This window comes from Oncorhynchus mykiss, chromosome 28 (assembly GCF_057628025.1).
Source record: "Oncorhynchus mykiss isolate SJ-2025 chromosome 28, ASM5762802v1, whole genome shotgun sequence".
NCBI classification, from domain to species: domain Eukaryota; kingdom Metazoa; phylum Chordata; class Actinopteri; order Salmoniformes; family Salmonidae; genus Oncorhynchus; species Oncorhynchus mykiss.
In genome coordinates this window covers 16,170,782-16,179,468 of record NC_143049.1, presented here as the reverse complement: position 1 = coordinate 16,179,468, position 8,687 = coordinate 16,170,782, and the positions used below count along the sequence as shown (strand labels likewise).

At 43.4% G+C, this 8,687-nt stretch overlaps 1 pseudogene; it reads right to left on the bottom strand.

The window, feature by feature from the left end:
* Nucleotides 1–6,002: 6,002 nt before the first annotated feature.
* LOC149970782 (uncharacterized) lies at nucleotides 6,003–7,757 on the bottom strand (annotated as a pseudogene).
* Nucleotides 7,758–8,687: the final 930 nt, after the last annotated feature.

Here is an 8,687-nt window from a genome sequence, read left to right as displayed (position 1 = left end):
CAACTTACCTGGTAAAGTAACAGTTAAATAAATTAGTTTCCAGATAGCTTTGTAACACTAACACTTAGGACTACAAAGCATTCAGGATGTGTAAGCCTTATTGTTATCATCCCAGGTTATTGTAGCTATTTGTGGTTTATGGGTCAGTCAGTGTTTTTACACTTATTTAACGAGGCAAGTCAGTTAAGAACAAAGGCCTATGTTCTATGACAGCCTAGGAACAGTGGCTTAACTGCTTTGTTCAGGGACAGAATGACACATTTTTACCTTGTCAGCTCAGGGATTCATTCTAGCAACCTTCCGGTTACTGGCCAAACGCTCTAACCTGTAGGCTACCTGCCACCCCGGATCATAATAATTGTTTACAGTACTTTCTGGCATTCCTTTTCTGAAAACAAGTTGCCTGTTTATTGTCTGTAGGTGTACGGTATTTCAGCATGCAGGCTGAGCGAGGCAAGGCACAGAGTGAGCTGTGCCTTGCCTGTACATACTGCATGAAAAGAAAGGCTGCGTCGGCTGTGCGTGAGATCACAGTTTGTGTCTCAGCTTGTTTATGCTTCTGGGATCTGCAGCATTCCCTCCCTCCCTTTCTCCCTCTCCTAAATATGGGTACTGATAGGGAGGCAGGCAGGCATGTGGCAGGTGTTTCAATCACAACAGTCTCTAAATCTTGCACTTTAAAAGTGATCATGATAATCCACATCATTATGTCGCTTTCATGTTCAAATCAAATCAAATTTTATTGGTTACATACACATGTTTAGCAGATGTTATTGCAGGTGTAGTGAAATACTTTTGTTTCTATCTCCAACAGTGCAGTAATATCTAACAAGTAATATCTACCAATTTCACAACAATACACACAAATATAAAGTAAAGGAATGGAATTAAGAAAATATACATATTAGGACAAGCAATGTTGGCGCGGCATAGACTAAAATACAGTAGAATAGAATAAAATACAATATATACATACAGTATAAGAAGAGTTGTGCAAAATATGTACACCTTATTAAAGTGACTAGTGTTCCATTATTAAAGTGGCCAGTGATTACAAGTTTATGTATACAGGGCAGCAGCCTCGAAGGTGCTAGTGATGGCCATTTAACAGTCTGATGGCCTTGAGATAAGAAGCTGTTTTTCAGTCTCTCGGTCCCAGCTTTGATGCACCTCTACTGACCTCGCCTTCTGGATAATAGCGGGGTGAACAGGCAGTGTCTTGGGTAGTTGTTGTCCTTGATGATCTTTTTGGCCTTCCAGTGACATCGGGTATTATGTCTTGTAGGGCAGGTAGTTTTCCCCGGTGATGCGTTGGGCAGACCTCACCACCCTCTGTAGAGCCCTGCCGATGCAGGTGGTGCAGTTGCCGTACCAGGTGGTGATGCAGCCCAACAGGTTGCTCTCAATTGTGCATTTGTAGAAGTTTGTGAAGCCATATTTCTTCAGCCTCCTGAGGTTGAAGAGGCATTGTTGCGCCATCTTCACCACACTGTCTGTATGGTTGGACCATTTTAATTTGTCAGTGATGTGAATGCCGAGGAACTTGAAACTTTCCACCTTCTCCGCTGTGGTCCCGTCGATGTGGATAGGGGGGGTGCTCCCTCTGCTGTCTCCTGAAGTCAACAATCAGCTCCTTAGATTTGTTGACGGTGAGTGAGAGGTTTTTTTTCATGGCACCACACTCTCAGGGCCCTCACCTCCTCCCTGTAGGCTGTCTCGTCATTGTTAGTAATCAGGGCTACTACTATTGTATCGTCTGCAAACTTGATGATTGATTTGGAGGCGTGCGTGGCCACACAGTCATGGGTGAACCGGGAGTACAGGAGGGGGCTGAGCACGCACCCTTGTGGGGCCCCTGTGTTGAGGATCAGCGAAGTGGAGGTGTTGTTTCCTACCATCACCACCTGGGGGTGGCCCGTCAGGAAGTCCAGGACCAAGTTGCATATGGCGGGGTTGAGACCCAGGGCCCCGAGCTTAATGATGAGCTTGGATGGAACTATTGTGTTGAATACTGAGCTATAGTCAATGAACAGCATTCTTACCTAGGTATTCCTCTTGTCCAGATGGGATCGGGCAGTGGGCAGTGCGAAGGCGGTTGCATCATCTGTGGACCTATTGGGGAGGTAAGCAAATTGAAGATGGTATATGGTGTCAGATAATGTAGAAGTGATATGATCCTTGATTAGTCTCTCAAAGCACTTCATGATGACAGAAATGAGTGCTACGGGGTGATAGTAATTTAGTTCTGTTACCTTTGTTTCTTGGGTACAGGAACAATGGTGGACATCTTGAAGCATGTGAGGATAGCAGACTGGGAAAGGGAGAGATTGAATATGTCTGTAAACACTCTAGCCAGCTGGTCTGCGCATGCTCTGAGGACGTGGCTTGGGATGTTGTCTGTGCCGGTAGCCATGCAATGGTTAACACGCTTCAATGTCTTACTCATGTCTGCCACGGAGAAGGAGAGCCCAGAGTCCTTGGTGTCTGGCCGCGTCGGTGGCACTGTGTTATCCTCAAAGTGGGCGAAAAAGGTGATTAGCTTATCCGGAAGCAAGACGTTGGTGTCCGCGACGTGGCTGGTTTTCCCCTTGTCATCCGTGATTGAATGTAGACCCTGCCACATACGTCTCGTGTCTGAGCCATTGAATTGCGACTCCACTTTGTAACTGTACTGGTGTGTTGCCTGTTTGATTGCCTTATGGAGGGATTCACTACACTGTTTGCATTCAGCCATATTCCCAGTCACCTTGCCATGGTTAAATGTGGTGGTTCGCGCTTTCAGTTTTGTGCGAATGCTGCCATGTAATGGACGTCGTCGGTGGAAGAAGGTGAGGACCAAGGTGCAGCGTGGTAAGTGTTCATGATTTTTTTATATAATCAAAACTGACCACTAAACAAAATAACAACTAGGAAGAACGAACAAACGAAACAGTCTTGTCCAGTGATGACACACAAAACAGAAAATAAACACCCACCAAACACAGGTGGGAAAAGGCTACCTAAGTATGATTTTCAATCAGAGACAACTAACGACACCTGCCTCTGATTGAGAACCATACCAGGCCAAACTCAAAAACCAACATAGAAAAACAAATATAGACTGCCCACCCCAACTCACGCCCTGACCATACGAAAACAAAGACAAAACAAAGGAACTAAGGTCAGAACGTGACATACCATCGATCCACGGTTTCTGGATTGGGTAGTTTTTAATAGTCACCGTGTGTGTAACATCTCCTATACATTTCCTGATAAACTCCTATACATTTCCTGATAAACTTCCTGATAAACTATTTGTACATATTATTCTCAGATGCTACCCGGACCATATCCCAGTCCATGTGATAAAAACTATCTTGAAGCATGGATTCTGATTGGTCAGACCAGCATTGAATGGTCTGTTGCAGGGGTACTTCCTGTTTGAGTTTCTGCCTATAGAAAATGTGGAGCAAAATGTAGTCATGATCAGATTTGCTGAAGGGAGGGCAGGGGAGGGCCTTTCGAAAAGTTGAGTAGCAGTGGTCCAATGTCTTCTCAGAGCGAGTGCTACTGTCAATGTGTTGGTAGAACTTCGGTAGTGTTTTCCTCAGATTAGCTTTGTTAAAATCCCCGGCTACAATAAATGCAGCCTCATGATATATGGTTTCCAGTTTGCATAGTGTAGTTATTTCATGGACGTTGTGGTATCGGCGTGGTATTGGCTTGAGGGGAAATATACACGACTGTGACTTTATTTTAAATGTATTCTTTTGTTAGGTAATACGATCGGCATTTGATTGTGAGGTATTCTAGGTCGGGTGAACAAAAGGACTTGAGTTTCTGTATGTTATCACAAATACTCCATGAGTAGTTAATTATGAAACATACAACCCCGCCCTTCTTCGTGGAGAGATCTTTATTTATGTCTATGTGATTAACTGAGAACCCAACTGGCTGTACGGACTCAGACAGTATATCCCGAGAGAGCCATGTTTCCTTGAAATAGAGTATTTTACAATCCCTGATGTCTCTCTGGAAGGAGATCCTCTCCCTGAGCTCGTCAACTTTATTATCCAGAGACTGAACATTAGCGAGTAATATACTTGGAAGCAGTGGGTGGTGTGCACTCCTCCTGAGTCGGATTAGGAGTCCACCCTGAATACCTCTTCTCCGCCAGCGGTGTTTTGGATCAGCCTCTGGAATCAGTTCAATTGTCCTTTTGTACAACATAGCAACACCCACATCCCCTCAACTTCCTACCCGATACATAGCTTCCTCTCCCGATCTCGTCCTGCCAGCCTGATTGTAACCATACTAGCCTTGAAGTCGCTCGTTTTATCATTACCTCAGTATATTAATATAATCATATTTCTATAGAGTTTTCTTTTAATCATTCTTGTTGAAAATTGTGTTTTTCCGTTCAGTTAGTGAATTTTTTTATTTGATTATTGTGTTCTGTCTTTTTTTCTCTTTAGCTAGCAAGCGTTAGCATCCAGTACCTAGTGAACGTTAATGCTAACGTTAACGTTATTAGTTTGTGTGGATGGAAAGATGGATAGCTACCATGACCAAGACTACTGTGCAGTGCTTGGGCCCGCTGCAGTTGACCTGATTTTGATTGAGAGGGTAAAGGTGCAGAGAGAGATTGAGGACCTACGGAACAAAGTAGAGGAGTTGACTGTGAGAAGTCGTTTTGGGCCGCCGCGATTTGTGGGTTCATACGCACAGATCCAATACCTCACAAGGGTAAACCTAGCCCTGCTTAGTATTGTTACATCATAAACTTAACACTGTGTGCTTTCTGGCACCATTTTCCCTAGTTACCAGCATTTCTGTCTTAGATTGATGATACTACATTTAATGTTAGACTTGTGATTAAATAACTCCTATCAATGTTTCTTCCCATGTAGATTTGCCTCATATGACCATCTGATGGACTTTTGGTCTTTCATCGAACTGTCAACTGCCAATATTGTCCGTGTCACACGAGCAAGGAAAGCCAAGCTGAGGAATGAGGAGGTGACACTTCCATATACCCACTCAGTAAATTCTACCGTTTCTGATTAACTGTATTGTCTTACCAACGTTACTTTTCACTTTAGCTTAAAGCTATAACCTACTGTGAATATCTGTTAGTGATTTGTGCAATTGTCCTACAGAGACATGCCCTACCCATGCTGGATGAGCTGTTCCTCTTCCACCATGTACTTGTCCTTGGGGTCGTCTGAGATGGACCTCGCTGACCGATTTGGCATCCATCACTCGACAGTAAGCAGTATCGTTGTCAAATGGGCCAGCGACCTTTACATTCTGCTGGGGTCTGTCTCTATATGGATGTCTTTGGAAGATGTCAAGGCTGTGTGTTGCCGAAGGAGTTCAGTAGGTATCCAGATGCAGTTTTTTGTGTGTCAGAATTGTATGCTGGCTCCATCAGCGTCAAAGAGCTATTCAAACAATCAGGACTGTTTGGCTTGCTCACTGAAGTCATGGCAGTGATGGCAGACAAGGGGTTCCTGATTGATTACTGTGTGCCAGGCAAGGTCCCCCGTCCACCCTTTCTGTCTAAACAGAGCCAAATGCCAGCAGCACAGGTACATCAAACGCAAGAGATTTCCTAACTTAGAGTCCATAATTGAGAGATTATTTGGCAGAATTAAACTGAACAAGCTGTTTCAGTCAGAGATCCTCATGTCACAAACGGGAAGCATCAACCTCATCTGGGCTGTGGCTTGCCTTCTAACAAACCACCAGCGGGGGCCTCTTGTAAAGGCGTGGGCCAAGGAGCAATGAGTTACCACTGCAATGAATCTTTCCTTTTTTTGCTGTGACCATCCACATTGTCTAACACCCTGTGTTCCATTTATAGATGATTAACACCTCTGCTTATACTCCAAACACAAAATGTTGTAAATAGTTTTTATTTACAGTGACAATAGAACGTAATTTTTTTACTGAATTATTTAAAAAAAAATCTTTATTAATCAATTGACCTTGAACTTGCCAGTAGTAGGCATGCTGCCTCTTCAGGGAAGGTTCACCGTAATGCATGTGAACGTACTTGCAATCCACAAAACCCTTTCACGTTCCCGGTTCTTAATCTCAACTAGGTCAAAAGGTGAATGCTCGAGAGGGACCAGGCTGTCAGGAGAAGAGGCAAGCCAGGGGATGTCAGGATGTATGATGAGGCCACAGGGTGAGAAGTTGACATTCTGCATCTTGCAGGAGTCACTGGCTGCTTCCATCTCCAACTCCAGTCCCCATCTTCATGTCAACTGTTGGTGCTGTGCCTTTGAGGATCCGTTCAGCTAGATTGCCTGTGGATGTCAGCCCTCTCACATGGCAAGCCTCTCGGAACCGTGACGAGGTCAGTCTTGGTTTACGGAGCACCTGCCAGTCGGAAACAGCACTCTGTTCTCTAGTAGCTTCCTCTATTTTATTGGCTGTTGCGAATCTCACCTTAAGAGACTCTATGTGAAGCTGGTGTTCTTCACTGAGCACAAATGTGCAGCCTCGAAAGTTGCTCTCCAATCCATCCAGGGGCAGTGAGGGGAATAGTGGTATCTCCTTATGGTGAATTATGTGTCGCGCTGTGATTGGTGGCTGCTGGTAAGACAGGAGGCTCCCCACCTGTACTTTTCCAAAGTGGGAGTCAACTAAAAGCTTTTCAGCAGACATCCCAATGCTGCAGATCAATGGCTTGGATAGAGGGTCAAAGTTCTTGTGTCTCTTCTATTTGGAGAACTGAGAGGTCAGGGAGCGGTCCAAGAAGGGAGCTGTAGAGAGTACTTCTGCAAAGCAGCCTCTGTGGTTAGCCAATCTAAACAATGTACTTGAAACCACCTGAAATGAAATAATTTTACATAGTCAACGTGTAATAGGATATGACCAGCTACAACCTACTATACTGGCAATTAGACAAAGTTAAAATTATTTTTCCAACTTGGAGGTTGGTGCTTTGCTACGTGTCTTGGCCAGACGATGTACATCCATTACTGTTTTCTTTGGCAGCCCTTGCAAGCGCCTTGAGTAAAACAGTGTCATTGTTGGTAAGGGGGGGGGGGGGGGGTTGGCTAATTACTAGCCACCTTACTAGTTAGCGCATTAATAGCTAGCTTGCTAAGAGACAAAAAAAGACTCAGAACACAATAATCAACTTGCAAAAATCACTTACTGAACGGATAAACACAATTTTCAACAAAAAATAATTTTTTAAATGCGATAGAAATAAGATTATATTAATATACAGATTACCTCAATATATTAATGATAAAACGAGCGACTTCATGGCTAGTATGGCTACAATCAGGCTGACAGGACGCGATCAGGACAGGAAGCTATGTATCGGGTAGGAAGTTGAGCAGAAGTGGGCGTTGCTACATTGTGCAAAAGGACTATTGCCCTGGGGGGTACGAATACAGAACCTAATTTCAGAAAAGTCCTATTCCTGGTCTTAATTCTGGTAATGCTGGTGAGTTACTGCCACTCTGATTTCCAATGCCACTCTGATTTCCAATGTAATAATCTGATTTTTGTATGTAATAACACTAGAAAAATTCTGGGCTAAAAATGTAAGAAATAACACATAAAAAAAACTAAATACTACAAAGTTGCTTAGGAGCTAGAAGCACGGCTTCCCTATCTGTTGGCACCATCTTCTCCCATACTTTATCGAAAAAGTTTAAATAATCAACTGATTTATGCTGTTTTATCTGATAACGAGGTTTCTGATGGCTGGGGAATTATTCATTCAATGTGGTGGCTCTCTTACTCACCTTCATGGCCAACCATGGAGGAGTAGGATGGCTGATTAGTCACACAGTCAGGAAGTTTTGCCAATCAGGTGGCCAGGCTGGCTAGAGACAGGTCCCCTTGTAGGTTTACAAGCATTCTCAGAATACAAAACAACAGTTTGCATTTAAGGGTAGTAGAAGTAGCAATGCCATATACCTAGGAAAGGAAAATTGAGAATATAGACAAGAGGAGGATTATGAGTAAGTACACTGAATGTCAATGATGAGTGAAATATCTAGCCATCTAAATTACGTCTATCTGTTCTCCATCATCATGGCAGGGGATTGTTGGAACATACTGGCCAGACTAGGGTTGCAAAGGAAGGGTATGTTCCTGGAAAATGTCTAAGTTTACCAGTAAACTACCAGAATTTGGTTAACTTTCAAGAAATGTGTGGAATTTTATTATATGACATCTTGTGGCCTTTTTGGGTACTTTAGATTATCACAGGTGTCTGTAATTATCTCTGGCCTGCTACAGGCGGTGGCTCGGGTGGTTGTTGTCCTTGGCAGAGGTGTATCTACAGATATGCTGTATTCTGACCTTGACATGAATAAGGTCTATCAAACCTACTGGTTCCAAGTGGGGAAAGCATCTACTCTCCATTGTCCATGGATTGTAATTTTACAACTTGATAAGAGCTAGGTGAATGAGTAATCCCTTTGGATAAGGGAATTGTAAATATAAGGGACACTTTTAGATCTATTTTACCTTGTAATCGCAGGAGACAAATGTGAAACCAGTCATTTGGCAGCAAACTGAAGCATATCAATTAATTCTCAGTCAAGTTTATGAAATGCTGTGCCATTATGCAGCATTTCATTGTAGGGCCTTTTAAAATGCAGGGATGGGCAGAGGGAATGTCTTAATTATAGGCTCCCCCGACTTTCTCTGTCTCCTATTTCTAGCATGTTAAA